The 19,544-nt window shown below is 46.0% G+C and overlaps 1 long non-coding RNA gene across 1 annotated transcript; it reads right to left on the reverse strand.

The window, feature by feature from the left end:
* Positions 1 to 1,499: 1,499 nt before the first annotated feature.
* Positions 1,500 to 18,622, reverse strand: LOC118167580. Its single transcript, XR_004751198.1, has 3 exons — positions 18,408 to 18,622; positions 3,921 to 4,020; positions 1,500 to 1,850 (listed from the first exon to the last, which is right to left on the reverse strand). It is a non-coding gene; the product is annotated as an uncharacterized LOC118167580 (long non-coding RNA).
* Positions 18,623 to 19,544: the final 922 nt, after the last annotated feature.

Consider the following 19,544-nt stretch of genomic DNA (forward strand, 5'->3'; position numbering starts at 1 on the left):
AGACAATGAGGGAAATTCTGTTAACTGGAAAAAAAGTTTAGGCAGAGGTGTGTTTGGGTGCCTGTAAGGTGTATGTATATAGTACTGTGTAAAACACAGAGATAAAAAGATTCTGATTCTCAGGTGCATGAAGTTCTCCATATCCTGTAGACACCATGGCATGCAGTGAATTCGAATAGAGCTGACTCCCCCTTACTTCACATTGCTCACGACAGATCGCCCCACAGCTGCAGGTCTCCCTCCACTAGGAGTGACCTGAGGATTCATCCTGCAGGCTATGCAAGGGGAGAGGGCACCACCTACACAGTCTCTGCCCTAGGAAAGCACAGGTGAGCAAAGATAGGCTTGTCACTCATGGCCGTAATACAAGAGGAAAGGCATTTTCCAGTCATTGGAGATGGAGGTCCATGGCCTTATCAGTTTGTCTGGAAACAGTTCTAGCCATTGCAATGGCTTCAATGGCATATTGTCACCACATCAGTCCAAGCTTATGTTAGTAAAAAGGGGGTACAGCACACTCCAAAGTACTGACTCCTCAGTTCTCAGCCACTTTTTCTCCAGGACTATCACTAAGTATGTGAGAAAGTGGGAAATTTGTGAACGTGCATAGGAAAAAGATCTCCAAGAGCCTCCAGGTGACACACAAGAAGCTACTTTCTTCAGGAAATGGTTGTTCCTATGTACCTTGACACTTGGTGCCTCCAACCAGTGCGCACACACACCAGAAGCTAAAAGAAGGAAGTCAACAGAAAGAAAACAGAGTCAGGGACTGTTTTGACAGCTATGTAGCATCTATGTGCTTCCACAGTAACACAGAGCTTGAGAGAAACACACACAAAACTCCATGTGGTGGCCCTGTGCATGTCAAGGAGGAAGAGAGCAACAATGCCACCAAGGCCACAAAGCTCCTGTGGACTGCACTCTCCCCACAGCGGCCGGCTCTGCCTTGTAGAGTTTTTTCCTGTGAGCAGTCCTTACCAGCCAGCTGATCATGTATGGGCAGGGGCCCACCAAGTTTCCACCCACAGCTGTAGGGAGTTGGTGGCACCATGAACAGACAGCCTCTGTTGAAGGTGGCAATGTCTACTACAAGTTGATGGTATTTTTATGTTGAGCAGTCAAATGGCAATGTAGGAATACAAATCCCAAAGGCCAAAACAAGCAAACAACGCTCCAGCTCAGCCAGGTGGCATATGCATATGTCCACAACATGCAGTACATGGGGGAATGAACACAGGCCCCTCCAAGTACCCAGCAGGATTAAAATGTGTCCAGTGCAATGGGAAATGAGTCCATACACCCATCACATGTGAAAACAGCAGGAGTAAAATGACATGGCAGATGCCTGGCTGAGCAGGAGGAAAGCTGAAAGCAAGCAAGAACTGAGGCTGAAATGAGAGAGGGCTGAGCTGATCATGAGATGCAAACTACAAGCCAAAACCAGGTTCATGGGCAGAATGAGAATTAAACTATGAGAAAAAAATAATAATTTAAAAAAAACTACCGAAGGCTTAGCCACATTATTTGCAGTTAATAACAAAACCCAGTTTTAATTGGCAGGATACATAGCAGGAAAAAGGACAGTAAGATTAGAGGTGATTTTCCAGCTGGAGGGGACAATGAAGGGGGAGGCTTCCTTCCTCCAGCAAAATCATTTTTGAAATTGTGAGAAGACAAACATATGCTGGCTGCAGAATTTTTCCAAATACGTGTTAACCACTGCAGTTGGAAAAAGTGGCCTGGACAGGACAGAAGCCTTTGTTTATATTAAGAAGAGGGTATGACTGTTTTTCAGGACTGATGGGAAGGCAGAGGTCTGGCTGTTTTGGCTTGCTGGAGAACTCAGGTGCCTGTAAAATGAAAATGAAGATCTTGAGCAGTGTATCTCCATTTCACTTTACTAGAATTTCTCTGCAAGTTTCATCTGTGTGAATGATGTCCCCAAAATTCAGCCCAGCTGACTACAAAGCGGTTGTGTTCTTGTGGCAGTTTATGTGACATCTCCAGAGGCTTTGTCTGCCTTGTTTTCTTTATGCTGAATTTCTTGATCATACCCTCTCTCTTTTCTTTTTCTGGGGCAGGAGAAGGGAAGGGGATGGGTATGTGTGGGCAATGGGAATTCACACCAAATCCACACACAACCTGGTGACTACCCCTCTTCTCTGCCTCTTTACTCAGCTTTGCCTCTGCATCCTGAAGCACACTGATACTGCTCCCGAGCTGCTTCTGTGAAGCTCCATGCAATGGTTGGGAGGCTTGGGTGGGGGTTATTTAAATAAAAAGGCACAGTATGCCACCCAGATGGGATGCTTGGGAGGGTGCAGTTAATTATAAGGTTCCTTAATACTATTCATGGATTTGCATAACCAATTAGTAGGACTTTGTATCACTGCAGCTGGTATGAGAAGGTTTCCAGAGGTTGTTCTCAGCAGATCTTTGATGAGCTCCTCAGCTGCTAAATGCTGCAGGCCGTGCTGCCACACCAGCAGCCTCCCTGCTGCCTCAGTGAAGGTGACAAAAAGGCAAGCCACCCTCCTGGCTGCACAAGTCCTCTCCCAGCTACAGTTTAGGGAAGGTAAATTCATAGATAGCAGATAAGAACATGAGAGGAAACCTGTGTCAACACACGACTTTGAGGCAGTTAGCAGCCTGTGAGGCAGAAGGGGGTGTAAGTGGTCCCACAGGTGTAGGGAGGGGATAAGACTCTTTTTTTTCTGCATCTCAGAGACCAATTTCCCCTTGTGACAGTGAGGGGCCAGCTCAAACTCGTTCAGCTTGGAAAGCTGTGCCTGCAGCAACTGTTTCCAGCAGTGGTTATGGTGGGGAATCAGGAAACAAATAGATTGCGTGGTGCCCAGGAAATTGCCTTGCTACCCTCGCTTCATGCCCACTCATTATCCTATGGAAAACATCTGTTGCGTTACATGGACAGATAAGAGAGCAAGGGGGAGGAGAGGAAATGAGGCAGAAAGGAAAGAAACACAATACGCCTTTTTCTCCTTATTCTTAGGGCAACTGTATTGCAGCAAACTCACTGAACAAATTCCCAGTCTTTCTCACCTGCTGATACAGGGACCGGTTTAACAAACTGTCCCCGCCACCAGAGATGGGGAGCAGAAGAAAGCCCTTCTGAATTTCCCCTTCACTCTGCAAGGGGCAGCACATGCCAGAGCTGACTCCTCCAGGCTTATGTAGCAAAATTACTAGTGGTATTAGGTGGGGAAAAATGCCGTGGCTGTAGCTGTGAGCCCCACGTGCTCAGCTATCCAGCCACGGCAGGGGAGAAGGAAGCCGTGCTGGCAGAGAGGCTGGCTTCACAGGCCCTACCCACAGCCTTTCTCCTTCCTTCATCGCCAGCCAAGTTTTATAAATAGCCGCAGTCCTGCCGTAACTAACTTCCACAACTTCTGCTTCCTTCCAGAGGGCTCCCCTTCGCTCCCGTTGCCTGCCGGGGCCTGTGAACCCCTGCCAGCTGGTAGCAGCCCGTCGCTGGTGAGGAAATAACCCGGAGTGCAGCCAGCTGGAGCTGGCGAGGGGATTCGGGGAGCAGGTGAACTTGGCTGGGACTGTGGAGCCCGCATGAATCCTCATATGATTCGTGCCACCAGATTTTCTGTGATTGCCCATGCTCTGAGTCCTGTCACACACACAGGCCTTTGTCCCACGCTTGGCTGGGACTCGAGGGCGTCACACGCCCTGACAAGAGCTCCCTGGTGCCCACCGCAGCCTGCAGCAGTGAGGGAAGATGAGCTGAAGGAAGGGTGAATCACCACTGTGCTCTCCTCATTACACTGTTTTCCCCTCAGAGCTGGGCTAACAGAAGCATTTGAGCATATGTTCTCTTGTCTATTGTCAGGTCTACAAATCAAAACTGTGATTCATATGAAACTGTACATTTTCTGTACCAGGCCCCAGCTTACCTCAGTGCTGTCAAAGGCTCGGTGTTGACTGCCGTGAAATACTGACATCCATAATGCAAAATATGGGCACTGAAGATGGCAGAAAAGCTTTACATAAACTCTGCCAAGAAAAAACAAAACAAAACAAAAATCCTTGTGAGGGAAAGGAAAAAGACCTGGTTGCATGTAACTGAAACTAGATTTAATATGAACACATCTCGCCCAACTACGTTGTTTCCATAATTTATGGAGACATTCCCCAGCCTGTGTGTCCAGGGGCACAAGGTGGCTGTGGGCTCAGCCCTGAGGGCAGAGCTGCACAAGACAGAGCTGGACAAGACGTTGCAAGGCTGCCCATCCCATCCCACCACATGGCGTTTCCTAACCAAGCTGAACCAGCTTGACAGCCTGAAACGTGGCCTTGACTCTTCTGTGTCTCCTACAACTTTTTGTCTCACAAGCACTGAGCAGACACCGGGCAGTAGGAGACATCTCTTGCTGAGGGGTGGCAGCATCACGGACCCCCCGCTCTGCAGGGAGGACTGTGCCCAGCAGTCACTGCAGCCAGATAAAGTCACATTTTAAAATAAAAGGAGTATTTTTCAGGTAAACAGAGAAGCAACAAAAATCTCAAGCTGAAATGTCATCCTGACAAAGTCTTGAAGTGCAGGAAGTTTTATTGTTGCTTTGTTTTTTGAAAGCCTTTCCCATGGGGGGTCATTGTTAGATGTTAATATCCAGTCACTGATGTTTCCCCACAGTAACTGCTTTTCCATGTTCCATAGCTGAGACCCCGGAGTGAGACAGACTGACATCTTCCTGAGGACGTGAGTAGGAGACCTCAGGCAGAGAGAGACCTCTGGATCTTTACATGCTGAACCCTTTCATTTGCCTTTGTATTGCTTTTCACATGGTGAACCAAGAGGCAGACCAACTTGCCTTGTCTCATTATATTTTTAAACACATTGCAGAAGCACTGGGGTGAGGGGATATGCAAAAGGTTGTTATTTTAAAACCTGTATTGTCTGGAAGTGGTAACCCACCTTTACTATCTGCTTTGAGGGCAGAATTGTTTGGGGACCTGAAACAAAACAAATGAAAGCTTTGTTTTTCAAGGCTGACAAGGAGTGTGATTTCCTTGATCACTTCAGATGGTAGCCCTTTTGCCAAAGTTGTCCATAAAGCTGGCTGCTGTTCCAATTCATTGGGGAGAAAATTTTGCTATCATTCCTGTTTCAGCAGTGATTCAAACTCAGCTGCAGTCCCACCTCGTTCCTCTTTTGCAGCAGTGTCTTCAACTCTTGAACTAGACAGAAGCTGTTGCCATGCTTATCATACTCAAATAAAATGTATTTTAGTGGTCGCTAGGAAAAGTACGCGTTCAGATTACCCAGAATGACACATATGGACTAAGTGTTCCTTTGATTGTGCTTATCAAAGACACATGGGGGATTTACAGATGGGAACACAAGGATTTTCACTTCCTTTAAGCAACAATGGGTGGTTTGTAGCCAGCCTGGCTGCCAGAGTTATTCTCATTCAATCATGGCAACCCAGAGAAGGCAGCTTAGCGTAGCCTGGAGCAGGCTTAGGGGACAGTCATCGACTGAAAGGGACTGTGGCACCAGCTCCCCAAAAAGGACTGACAGCTGCAGACTGCATCTTCCCTTCTCCTCACACAGTAGCAGTACTGTGCTACAGCAAATCTTTTGGCATCAGATAAAACCCAGCTGTCTCATACTGCCTCCTACAAACTCCTGGTTAGAAAAATGGCCACATGTAAATGGCATGTTCCCTCACTCAGAGCTGGTCTCCTGCATCTTGCTGGGGCTGAATTAAATCCAACCAACAGCTTGCCAACTTCAGTAGGTTATCTCTGAGGCTTGGCTGCCTGTTGGCAAGTTCTGAGCATTGACTCAGGAAGAGCTCATAAGCCTGCTCCCTGAAATAAGCATAGCAAACCAAGCTGCAGGCCCTTTCACAGGGCTCTTTAGATCTCCAGTGAGATCAGGATGCTCACAAAATGGGTCCAGAAGCCGGTGTCTGATACCAGCCCCACAAGCTGGCAGGGTGGCTCAGAAAGCCAGGGTGACCTCTGACTGCCATATCTCCATTGCTGAGTCCCAGTTTGTGACTCTCAGTCTTTGGGACTACACAGCCATCCTGGGGTAGGGGTAGGTCCCTGCTTAGAGAGGCTCCTTAAATCTGAGTAGTAAGGGCTCTCTCTTATTTTCAGTCATCTGGGGCACCATTTCCTATTTCAGCTGTTATTTGTCTAGAGGCTGACGTGGAGCTCAAGGGATCCCAAATTTTTACATCTCTATGATCCAATGTCAGATGGACTTAGTTAATTAATAAAGAAGGGCTCTCTAATAAAAGATGGAATCTCTCCTTTCACTCAGCAGCAGTGTAATACAGATTCCCTGCAGGAATACCACAGCTCTGTTGATGCTGTGCCAGCCAAGCCATGTCATCTCACACCATAAAGCTGAGGCAATACTAACTCCAAAAATAGGACTGGAAAAGATCCTCAAGAGAGCATCTACATCACCCCATTGCCTTAAGGCAATTAGGTCAGATTAAGTTAATCTGCTCCTGAGAGATGTTTGTCTAACCTGTTCTTACAAGCCTCCTGTGACAAAATACCACAGCCTTCAGAGATGGAAAGTTAAGAGACTTTTTACTAAAGCTTAAAATAAGTCTCCTTTGCGGTGACTTAAACCAATTAATTCCTGTTTTAGCTACAGCAAATACAACTAATGTATTTTCTCTTTGCAGAAAGACTCTTCTGTAGAACTCTGATCTTGCAGCTTTTCTCAACATTTCTTCAACTGAGCAAGTTTTCTGGCTCTCTGGTTATTCTCCTGGCTCGCCTCTGGATTTCTTCCAGGTGGTTTCCATCTTTACTGGAGTGCGGTGATGAGAACAGGACAGTCCTCCAGCACAAGACAAAGCAGAAACATGATTTCAGATGTCCTGTATACGATAGGCCTACTTATACATTCCAGTAAGAAATTTTGCATTCCTTGCATTATCAAGACAACTTTGGCTCACATTCAAGTCTCACCCCAAACTGCTTTTCTTATCCAGGTTTAATTCTGTCTTTAACACTCCTTACTGAGTTGCATCCTATCTGACAGAGAAACAATTACATTCCAGGAAATGAGAAATCACAATTCTTTTTCCACACAATGAACAGATCTGTATCTCTCTGTTTTTAAAGGATACACATAGTTAAAGTTTAAGACAAAGCAAAAGTGAGATTCTGTCATAAAGTATCAACTTTTGGGCGGGGTGGGTAGAATCAATATACCTGTTCCACTTTTGTGGTGTTGCTAACAAGACCTGCACATAAAAGGCCTCTGCAATCATTTAGCATTTAAGAAAAACACTGATGGCTGAGAGTCACAGTCTGTTGGGAACATCATTTGCACTTGTCTTTCACCAGGCAAAGCAATTCCTACTGCTCTTTTAGATCACCTACAGAGCCAAGCACATTCAGATCATCCAGAACAAGCAGGATTAATAAAGCCTGAGCAAAATGTGAGCATTTAAGAATGGCAGAAAAATCCAGAGGTGGTGTGTTGTTCTGCAAGTTCTTTCCCCAGCATCTCCTAGTCAGACAAAAGATAGACGTTTTGTTCAAAAAACTTCTAAGTTGAAGGCACAGGCAGTGAGACCCACAGGTCTGAACCCCCAGCTCTCTTACGTTGTCTTGTTTTGTCAGCAGCTCATGCTTCTGACCACCAACAGAAAAACAGAAGGTGCTTGATAAAAGTGATGATTAAGGGTAAAAAGTGGGAAAATGGGAAAACGTTAATCAACGTTTGTGCAGACTCCAGCGAAGATTATGCTCTGTATCCTCTTTTTTTTCTTCACAAATTTCTATTCCACACTCACAGGTAGTAAGTACCACAGGCATTTGCTTGCAGTTTGCTCTTTCTCAACAACAGAAAGTGTGTACAGCTGAAGATTGGGCTTGGTAGCGTGTAGGATTTGAATACACACATTCCAGTGTTTCCTTCTTTAAAAACACCAAAGAAATGTGCCATGCACAAGTCATAAGCAATGTGAGGTTTATGAGGACTTTGATGGGATCTTAGTGATCTAATATCATTGAGTATCCTAGGCCCAGGGAAAAGCTAGCTTTGAATTGGATCTGATACTCTGCAGGAGACCCATGGCAAGAACAAACTCAAACCTGCAGCTGCTTGGTTACATTGAACTGTGCTGTAGGATGCTGCCAGAACTCCTTACCCACTGCAGGCTCCATGCCTGGGTTCATGCTTAGAGGTGTTAATTGCTGAGTCCAGATCATTGCTTGTAGGGTAGTTAAATCCCTGACTTTCCAAGATTATCGGTGATGCTATAAAGCCCACTATGTCAGATCTTCAGGCAGGCATGAGATCTAAGAGTACCTCTGAAGTGCAGGGGAAGTGGCCAGGCACAAGCAGGCATCATTTATCTTCACTGAACAACCTTGATGGCAGCAGTGAGCTAATGACATCTAAAAAATGTCAGGTTATCCATGGGAAGTCCATGGGACTTCAGCCTGAAAATGTGGGCTGGATGGATCCAGACAAAAGCTGCTATTTCCCTGTGGCATCGAAGGCAATAATGCTGATTATAGCAGCTGAGGATCTGGCTCATGACAACATTGCTGAAAAGTAGCTCAGAGGGGAAGAAAGACTGTGCAGAACAGTAGAAGCTGGACTTTTCTCCTAGATCTGCAGCTCCCAGCATTACTTGGCCCATGTCACAGTCTCATTTCTCAGTGCACTGAGCTCACCCCATCTCACATCGCTGGTTATGGAATTAATGTTTCCAGCACACTTTTGAAGGGACTCCATGAGCATGAAGTATTGTTGGTGCTGTTGTTAAAAACAAGAACACAGTCTGCTGCTGAATAATTCATTTGACATGAGAAACAGCCAGCAAGTTGTTGAACAAAAAAGCAGCACAATGAGGCATAATTACAACGCGGTTCCGGGGAGCGGGATGCAGATGGAGCTCTCAGGTTGGCTGGCGGTGCTGTCACACCACAGCCAGGAATGAATGCACGTCGGGTTGCTTACCTCATCCTCAGATTTATTGTAACACTTTGCCTTTAACCTCCGAGATCTCAACGCGTGTAACAGACCGATTACATCCTCACAGCACCCCTGCAGGCTTTCAGTTCTATTTCACAAATGAGCAAAGCAAAGGTCCAAAAGCCTGCACATGGTGGTAGAGAGAGTTGCAGCACAGAAAATAAATATCAAGCCCTGGCTCTCTGGCTGCTGCCCTAAGAACCTGAGCTTGTTCCTACTCACCGTCCCTCTTTACAGTATATTTTAGGATTTCATGGCATTGTTAAGCACTATGTTGCTTTGCTTTCCTTCTCCGTGCCTTACAACACACAGGCCAATTACAGTCATCCCCAAACTGCTTTCCCTGGCTGCCTCAGTCTCTATCCCTATCTACCTCTGTTCACATTCTTAAAGTAGACCTGTCACATTGCAGTAACATCTTTATATTGTTGCAAAGTTAATAAATTTAATCTCAGAACAGTTAATGGTGGCACATCCATCACAACAGAAAGTCACGCTCTTCTCTCAAGCACTGCTTGACCTGGAGGTACCACCTCAGGTGGAGAAAGGGGTTTCAGTGTCCCCAGCATTTTCGGTACCTGATCTGTCTTGTAAGACTGTAGGAGACTTGTACTGCTGGGGTGGTACTGTCCTGTCACATCAATACTGGCTTTCCTTATGGGAGAAATGGGGAAAGTAGGTAATTCCCAACAAACACACCACGCTGGGACACCATTGCGGACACCGTGTCATTACGGGCACAGAGTTGTGGTGCCCCGATTCTCGTGTGAGGACCACAGAAATTATCAGAGTAGCAGCAGAAAACAGACATTAAAACAAAAACATAAATGGAGACCTACTTCAGCTCACTTGTCATCACAAAGTAACTGGAAGACAGAGCTTCCAGATAGCACTGATGGATCCCAGCCTTAGGAGATGGAAAAGCAAAATTCCCTCCCATATCCCAGTTCCCTGGTGACTTCTGGCTGGCGAGGCTGAGTGCGAGGGCTGGGCAGCCTGCAGGATGCGAGTGGCTTGGAGCCAGGGAGAGAAAGCGGAACACAAGAAAAGGTTCTAGCATGCATTTTCCATATAATAGCCAAAATACCCCTCTGTTCTTTCTCATATATCATAGAGAGAGCACAGCTGAAGTGTGAAGAACTGTTTAATGGATTTAGTAATAGTATTGATCTACTGTCCTTTAAAAAGGGACCAGGAGCTTAATCAGATCTGCAGAAGTGTCTCATTATTTACTTTGCCAAAGGAAAGGATTAGATATCAGAGAAATAAAAGGCCCTTTAGCGAGCATGGGTTTGCTCTGCAGGATGAAAATCCATCCATTTACTCTCACCCATATATGCATTTGAATGGGAAGGGATCCAAACAACTCTCCGCGAGATTCTGCCTGCAGAAGCTAATACAGCAGCAATAAACAGAGGTAGCCTCAGCAATGCAGCAAAACTGCTCTTAGCTTTTCAACATCCTGATTTAGCTCCGTAATCCGGTCACCTAAGCTTGAACATTAGAAATCTTATTGCAGCTAACAGTCAGAGGCAGATTGAACAGGTTTTCACTTTCTGAGTTGCCTTTCTGCTCAGATCCAAGGCAATGTTTACTTGCAAGCTGAACACATTTGATGGGGAAACGGCGCTGAGAAAGAATAAACAAGAAACCCTCGGATGGCATTTTTACAGCTGTGTTCGAGACAACAGAAAATGAGCTCATCACCCTGTTGTCTGTAATGCCTGTTCGAGAAACGTGGAGGGACTTGGTTTCATCTCGTCTCCCGAAGCCATAACTCCCTGATCTGTCTTTCAGGGTGGTACAGAAGACACAGCTGGCTTTCACCTGTGCTGTGGCACTCCTCAGGCCGTGCTGCCACACCACAGAGGCTGGCCTTGCCAGAAGAAAGAAAAATATTTCAGGCTGAACACAAACAGTGACTTTGCAGTGAGACATTTTCTGTTAAAATTTCAGTAATTGAGTGTATTATGGGATAGGCAGGCACACGCATATGCTTGATGAATAATCTGTTTTGATTTGGCTGGCAGGAGATACCTTAAACAGCTAATGTACTTCCAGGCAAATATTGAACTCCAAACCTCTGCACTAGTTTCTATTGCTGGATCCCACAAACAACTGAAGGAATCCAGGAACCTCTGAACTTACCACCACTGGAAAGGTTTCTCGTCATTTTTCTTCCATGTACTTCTTTTGGGAGACTTTTTACTTAAAGTCTCTCAGCATGTAAGACAGGAATCTTGCAGGTGGCTTTGCAACCTTGGATTGTGATCTACCTTGACCAGCTCTGCTGCTGTGCTTTCTCACCCTGACCCATGCTTGCATGTTGCCGTGGGTTTGCCGTTGCCCTGGCAGATTTGCAGACACGATGATGGCATGTTAGAGATGATGACGTCCTGGAGGTTTGGGATATTCCGTATCTCACAAACATGAATGTGAGGAAAGGAAGCTGGACAAACCCAAGTGACCAAGAAGGGGTTAATCCCTTCATTTTGTGGCAGTTGAGACCCTCCTTCCCGAAGGTGAAGCAGGATATCTGCTTGGAATAGCTCATGCAGGACATCCAAACACGGTCTTCCAAGGGCAGGCTTATGGGCACATTGCTCTGTGAATCAGAGGCAACCTCAAGCAGCCTCAAAGTGACCATCAAGCCTGCAGCCTGCTCGGCCCAGCCTGCCGTGTGAGCCCAGGAGCAGGCAGGAGGAGTGTAAATACTTGCTCCTTGTGTAACTGGTGGATTTCACCCAGGTGTCACTGAAGGGTGATAAATTTAGCAGACAAAGAACACTATTTTTGTTTCTACTGTTCCTATTAAGAAGGTGACAGCACTGGAAAGATGTTATTTATTATTTACCTATGCTGCGGTATGTTACATAGTTCAGGCTGACATTACAGTCCAGCATCTCAGATATTTTAAGCAGCCTGTACTTTTGAAATTCAGATGTAGATCCAGAAAGCTCAGAGGCAGGAGGATCCAGCTGCTACAGCTGTATTTTCTGATTGCAGAAGTCCCAAGTGAAAAGAAGCTTCATCTAAAAGGAGAACTTTCCCCTTATACTCAACCATCTATTTCAAACAATAATTGAATGTCTGCTGAAAAACTGTCTTGTCATCTGTTGCAATGAAAAGAATGTTTGATCATAATGTGGTTGTGCTTCCTGAAATGCTGCAACCCGCTGAAAGGCTGACAACTTCCTTCCCAGAGCACCCTCACTCACACAGAACCATTCTGATCCTCTTGCACGTTTTGCCTGCAGTGCCAGAGCCCTTTCTGTCCTAAGGCAAAGGTCTTCAAGCTCTCCTTCCACCACCAGAGCACTTCTCAAAGGGGTGCCTTGGGCTTTCTATCAGGATTGTGAGCTTCTCCCCGGATTCCACACTCATATCCACAGTCAGGAGCAAAAATAGAAAAAATTTTTGGCTTCCAGAGTTTGGTCTGAGCCCTACTGACTTTGCAGGAGTAGAGGAGATGCGGTGAATTCATCTCCATTGGTCCAGTCTCTGCACTTCCATGGTATTTTATATATCCCTCAACCCTATTCCGTCTGCAAAAGGGAAGTGTTGAATACTGCCTTTGCAGCTCAGCGTGCAATTATCCCAGACTTTCCTTAGACATTTTCTCCCTCACTTAAGCTGATCTTAATTCTGCATCTGACTTCCCCTCATGTAGATCAAGCACATCAGTTGACTTGGGTGTCACAGCGACACCAATATGTCTCCCTTCTCCTGTACGTCCCAAAGCAGCAGGTGTCTCCTTGGCCAATTTTTCACCAGCTCAGTTATTTCCACCCTGCCGTCACTCATACCCCAGGCAATGTTACTGGAGTGCCAAACCTTCTGCATTTTGCTGTTCTTTGCTATGAGCCTGAGGTATTGGAATGAGGCTCAGAGTATCATGTGTCTCAGCAGAGAAGTCTTTATTTCAGGTACACGGGGAAGAGAAGGCAATGGCATAGGCAGAAGACAGCATGCTCAGGAAGACAGGGAATCTCTTCTTCCCCTTACCATTCAAAATGAGATGTTTCTTTTTTTCTCTCCTTTGAAGTTGTGCCAGGGTCTTGACTTGCTTCCCTCTTTCCTATCTACAGCTGCAGTGGGAAAAGAGGATGCTACCTAGCACAACCACCACCTACCTGCTAGGGAAGGTGAGAAATTATTTTCCTCTAATAATACCCTCAAATAATACCCTCAGCTAAGGGTAGCTTTTAGGAACATTTGGTTCCTCACAAAGTAAAGCCAATCTCCAACATGCAGAAGAGCATCAAGGACCAGCTCCTGGGATAAGGGCACTTCCAGGGTATACCACGTGCAAAGGCAAAAGCCACTTTCATTGCCCAGGCTCCTGTCCCCTCACCCATTTCCCTGTCGGTGGCAGGCAATGTTCAACTGCAGCTTGCAACTTCAGTCCCCCTCTCCTGGATCATTCACCTCCTTTAGCAGCTGAGTGTTGAGCTGCAGAACAGAATGGGATTTTCTTCCTCAAGTTATGCTCCTTTCTCCACCAAATGGTATTTTGCTATTTCCACTTTTGTGTTAGTATTATTTGCTAATCCACGGGCAACTCTATTTCCAGCCTCTGATCCCTTTCAGAGGTTCTGCTTCTCAACCAGCATTTCCCTGCTCCCTTAATGTCTGTAAAGCTTATCCCTTCCCTTTGAATCAATACAGCTTTATTTAGGATGGCATCTTTCATAGAAACTGCATCCTCAAATGCCTGTGAATAACTCCGGACCATGGCTTGTATCTGGGACAAACTGCTGCAAGAGGTAAATATAGTACAGAGGGAAAACGTTTGACCACTCAGTATTTGTTTCACCAAACCTCACGTTACTGATTCCACATCTTTTCTGCAGCTCATAGATTTTATCTCTGCATACTTCTACTCTTCCCTTGAACAGTGGTGTTACCAGCTTTGACCCCTAGCAGGTCTGATTACACTCACATGAAATGCTGAGAAAGGAAGATGCACTTCATCAAAATACATGGCCAGCCTCTGCTTGCAACAGGCCTTTGAGATGCCCGGCTAGGTAGCTATGTGCCTCCCAGTATATCCAAACTCATTAGTTCCACCTAATTTATCTAAAGTATTTTTCAATCAGAAGGAGTTCTTGAGCACTAACCCCCAGATATTGGTACTAAAGTGTTGGCACTAAAGCAGCATGGGTATCATCCCCTGAAGGACTGGTACCTGCTCCCAAAAGATAGCCCTCCCATGCCAGCCACGTCAGGCAGACAGCCAAAGCACAGCTGGAGGAGGATGAAAAGCAAACAGGCAGCCTCTGGTTCAGAGATGCTACATGAAACATACAGGACCTCTGAGGGATGCTGGCACCAGCTGGAGATTGTAAGCTTTGACCAAGGGAGATGTTCTATCACTCTGTACTCACACACCTGTCAGTAAGCTCTGTTTTATTAGCTAGACACCACAGAAGTCAAAACAAACTGCTCAACTGATCCTATGGGTAGAGTGCAACATTTTCTTAGGAAACTATTATCAAAAACAGCCTCAACTTCTGTACATGATATTTCTCCTTAATGGGCCATTAAAAGGCTGGTTCTTGTGCTCTATTACTCCATACCTAGCCGTGGCATTCATCACGTTCCTGGTAGTGCTGCTCTTACTGGAGCATCACACGCTTCCTTGTAGACCTCTAGAGATACCCAGCTGCTTTGTTTTAATATCATTATCCTTGCTAACAACTGAATGTAATTGTCCAAGCCTAATGCATACCTCAACCAAAAAAACACTTGCAGGGGATCTAAGAAGAGAGCTGCAGTCAGAGAAGAGAATGAAGAGGCAAGACTCCAAGGCTCTACTTTCAGTTCTGCTTAGCACTTGCACCTTTGGAAAGGTTTTTACCTTCCTTTTGCCTCAGTTTCTGAACTGTAAAATGACCCCCTTAAGAGGATTATTCAAAATATTAAACCATGTTTGCAAAGATCCTGGATTTAAGGTGCTAAGTGCATGCACACCCAGTAGAGTAGGCCTGCACTTCTTATGCCCCTTAATCACAAAACTTTTATTCCAAAATGGCCACTTCAACCATTTCCTTCACTTATCTTCCTTCCCCCAGTTTTAATTCTCATGAGTTTTTCCTCCTTTTTTTGGTCATTACTTGCACTTATTTAAGAGGTAGCCAAAGACATCTGTGATGGATGCTCAAGAAAACTATGCCAGCTGTGAAGACAGTGAGGTGATGACTATTTTCCCATCACTTATTTAAAGGAAAGGAAATTAGCACCTAGAAACACCTGCCATGCACTTACTCTGTGTAGTTGCCAAGTGCTTCTGATCACCTAGCCACACAGCTGGGAAGGGGCTGAGGGCAGTGCACTCCCACACAATGGAAAACTGGTATTAATGCTTTGCTGCTGTCTCTCCATCATCACATCTGCAGCGTGCAAGCTACCTCTTGCCCTTCTCGCACACAGCTTTGCTTTGCCTCCACCAGCTCCTACTTCCGAGGCCAGAAACAAGGATGTGCTTCAAGGCCTTGCTGAGTCAGGTGCTGTCTTTAAACATATGAGTGCAGCCCCCTTTCTTGAAGGAAGGCAACTTGTTTCGGTGATCGGCACTTAGCTGCCTCTCTCCTTGAATCTAGAGAAAACAGAAGTTCTTGGTTTGGAGATGTGTTATGGCTTTACCATCTCAAAGATGTGCAATGGTAGCCTAAATTAATACCTCATCAAGGTAATTTAGAAATTCAGAGAGGAAAAGCCATTACAGAATCAAAATTTAAGCAGGTGCCAGAGGAAAGCATGGTTTTGTGATGGCCATATTCTCACCTAGGTTATTATTTGGTACCTACTTACCAGCCTGTCATTGGCTCCTATAAATACAAGGAGTAAGCTCAGCTGGAAGTAGCTGTGGTCTATAGCAATTAGCGTTAGAAAATAAAGGAAAAAGTACAGCTACACAAGCTGCAAAACTGAATGACAGCAGCTGATGCCCTGGAAATGCACTTGAGAATGCACATACAAGGTCAGGAGGGAATCAGGAAAATGAGTATGCCCTCATGGAAGCAAGAGGAGGAAAGGAAGGGTGTACAAGGAGCACATGGGGAGCTTATAGCTCCTGATGTTGGTGATGGGACACAGGACTTTGTGGCGACCAGGCACCAGACTGGGATGGGACCATTCACTCCTGACCTACGTGTAAAGCTGCTTTGGATGCAAGAGCAAGAAGCACCTAAAGCTCAGTGGAACCCAAGAAAGCTGGCACTTGGCAGCTCTTTGAAGGCAGTAGCTGCATGCTGGCAAGCTGCCGAATGTCTGCTGTAAAAATTGAAGCCTCCTGTGAAATGCAATTTCCACACAAGTTGTATGCCCAGTGGTGAGAGGGCAGCAAGTGCTGAATCCCACTGCAGAGACAGAGTGCACACTCCTTTTCTGACCACCTGCCAGGGTGACACAGGTTGGACCAGAGCTGATTTCTCCCCAGGATCCTTTATAATATCACCTTTCTCTGTAGAGCCCAGCTCCAGCGTGATTCAGGCTGCAGAACCCAGATGGGAGCTCTGGTTATTTCTCTTCCTACACACAGAAGCCCTTTTATCTTTCAGCTGCCAAAGATGCACAGGGATGCTGACAGGAAGACAATCAGCAAGTCTCTTTATCAGCCACAGACATCAGGGACACAGGCAAATGTGAGCCTCGCTCCTGTTTCCAGCCCTTATCTGCCTGCACACAGCTGGGTGACCCTTTGAAGAGCCTGAGTTGTTCCCTCACTGAGGAACATCTCCACCGCGTGCCATGTCTGGGGTGAGAATCAGGGAACTGCCCAGATCTACTGAGAGACGACACACACGTTCCCAGGGTCTTCTAAGACAAGCCCCACAGAGGTTGCACAAGATGGACATCAGAGTGTTCATATCCACTCTCCTGATGTTCAGAAGTGGTGCACAGCCCTGGAGTTGTCAGCCCTGGGACAGCCGTCTTCAGCCCTGTCCAGGCAGCATGCTTCAGCACTGCACCCAGAAGCAAGGCAATTTGCAATAAAAAGAGCATGCAACCTGCTGTAATTAAAACCTACCACCACACCTACCAGCAAGGGGAAAGGATTGAGAGACAAGATACACCTTGCTTCCACAGAGAGCTCTCCATCCTCATACATGTCCTGGGAGGGAGCAGGACTCCTCCTCCCCTCCCCCCCCCCTTTTTTTTTTCCCCATGTAAAAAAATTGATAGACTGGTCTATCAACTACACCTGAAACAGGCAGTGGCTTCTGTGTTGTGACTGATGCTCAGACAGCTGGAGCACCTCTCCAATAGAGAGGCTGAGAGAGTTGGGGTCGTTCAGCCTGCAGAAAGCTCCGGGGAAACCTTATTGTGGCCTTCCTGTACCTAAAGGGGGCCTGTAGCAGAGCTGGGGAGGGACTCTGTCAGGAAATGTAGCAACAGGACAAGGGGTAAGGGCTTTAAACTACAAAAGGGTAGATTTAGGTTAGATATTTGGAAGAAATTATTCAGTCAGAGGGTGGTGAGGCACTGGCACAGGCTGCCCAGAGAAACTGTAAGGCCAGGCTGGTTGGGGCTTTGAGCAACCTGGGCTGGTGGGAGGTGTCCCTGTCCATGGCAGGGGGTTGGATCTGGGTGATCTCTAGGGTTGCTTCCAACCCAAACCACTGTATGATTCTGTGATTCTGTGTGTTGAAACCAAATGAGTGTAGCACACAGCCCCTCAGTGCTCAGTGCCTAAGAAGAATGGCTGGTTACCAGATGGCCTGAAGCAAATTAAAACCAATGACCTGTCTGAGTGAGGCTTCTTTTCACATTGTCTAATGCCCATGCAATAAAACAAACTGGTTTATTTTTGGCCTGTCACTGACAGAGCATAGTGCTGAAATGTTGATGTGGTAAATTTTCTCCAGCATTAAAGTGACAAAATGAAAGAGTCATTGCAGCAAATTTTGTCCTTCAAGTTCTTAGTCAGGACACAGACCATCACAGCCTGAGTCATCCAGCCTCACAGCAGCACACACCTGCTGCCTGTCCCCTGGGTTGTCTTTTTCCACAGAAAATCTACCTCCTTAGAAGCCTGCCACAGCACAAAGCAATTAATAATATTTCTGCACCAGTAGGAACATCCCCTACAGTTTGAGGATGCAAACAATTTCTTCCTGGCAATCTACAGCTGCCAGAGGCTACCAATCCAAGCCAGAGCCTCAGTGTTATTTTAAGCCCTGTTCCTAGCTGCAGCAGCATTACGTTCACCAAAAACCTTCTTACTAGAAAGAAAGAAAACTATGGAGGCAGGATGGTGAATTTCAGGGAGATCTAGTGCTGACTCTTTCCTAGCGCATCATGAGCATGAAATTAATCCAGATTTTATCACAGATAAAATATCCTGTACACCTTGCATGTTCAAAACAATATATTTTGTCTGTCCCTCTAGCTATAAAACACGTAATGCACATACCTCCAACTCCAGCCTGATGTCAGGATGCACATTAAACCCTTCTTCACTCCTTGCACAGGGCAAATAAGTAGCACTGTCACTGATCTGTATTAAAAGTCAAAGGCAGGGACAAATCTGTAATTGCAGGTGGAGCAGGTCTTTGAGAGATAAGAACTAGATGTGAGACCCAGGAAGGCCACCAAGGGGAATTTGCACATTTGATTCACCTGTGGCTAGGCAGCCATCCCCCTGCACGCCTGCATGGACCTAGCCACCAGCCTCAGTCATTTCCCAGAGTCACGTCACTTTCCTGATGAGAACTCGGGCCCAGGCTGGGCAGTCCAGACACCCATAGGGAGCAGGCACCTGGTTGTTGCAGGCAGGGGGTGCAGAGGCTGTGAGCACTGCTCCAGCAGCCCCAGCTGCAGAGCCTCCACACGTATTAATGTGCATGGTCTTGGAAGGCTACTAGAAGTTTCATCAAGGTATGTGGTGGGCTTCCAAAGCACCACTTCCATGTGCTATTCCCAGCACATCATCAAGGAATATTGTAACACAACGTGATGATTTGCTCACTTGGGTGTATATATATACACACAGCTAAAGGCCAACTAAAATCTGTGCTGTAGAATCTGTATACCCGACCCTTGCCTACACATCAACAAAAGAAAAACGAAGTTACTCGGCCTAAAACATCTGTTGGTATGTTTATTTTGCATCTGTGCTGATCCTGGCAGCTTTCATTTAGGATCCCCACTTTCTGCAAGAAGTGGTTAGATTCCTCTACTGAGAAAACTTTCTTTTTATGTTCTGCTGCACTGCTTTGTGTTCCTGCTGTTTTCTACAGAAGCTGCATTCACTAGCAGAAATTCATCTGCCATGATGCATCTAGTTTTTTGTTCTTGATGAGGTCAGCCTGAACATTACAGTAACCTCATGGTTGTGACAGGCGAGCAAATCCAGCTGGAAAATCTGATTCTTTTACAACAGAAATGTATTGTGCAAAACATTACAGAAGGTAGAAATACCTGTCTTAGTTACAGAAGGTAGAAATACCTGTCTTAGACTGAGGCATCCAGGAATTGGAGGGAAGGAGAGGATGCTTGAAACAATCTATTTCAAGACACCTTTGTTAAAATGAGTGAAAAGGCAACTCAT

The sequence above is a fragment of the Oxyura jamaicensis genome, chromosome 5 (assembly GCF_011077185.1).
Source record: "Oxyura jamaicensis isolate SHBP4307 breed ruddy duck chromosome 5, BPBGC_Ojam_1.0, whole genome shotgun sequence".
NCBI classification, from domain to species: Eukaryota; Metazoa; Chordata; class Aves; order Anseriformes; family Anatidae; genus Oxyura; species Oxyura jamaicensis.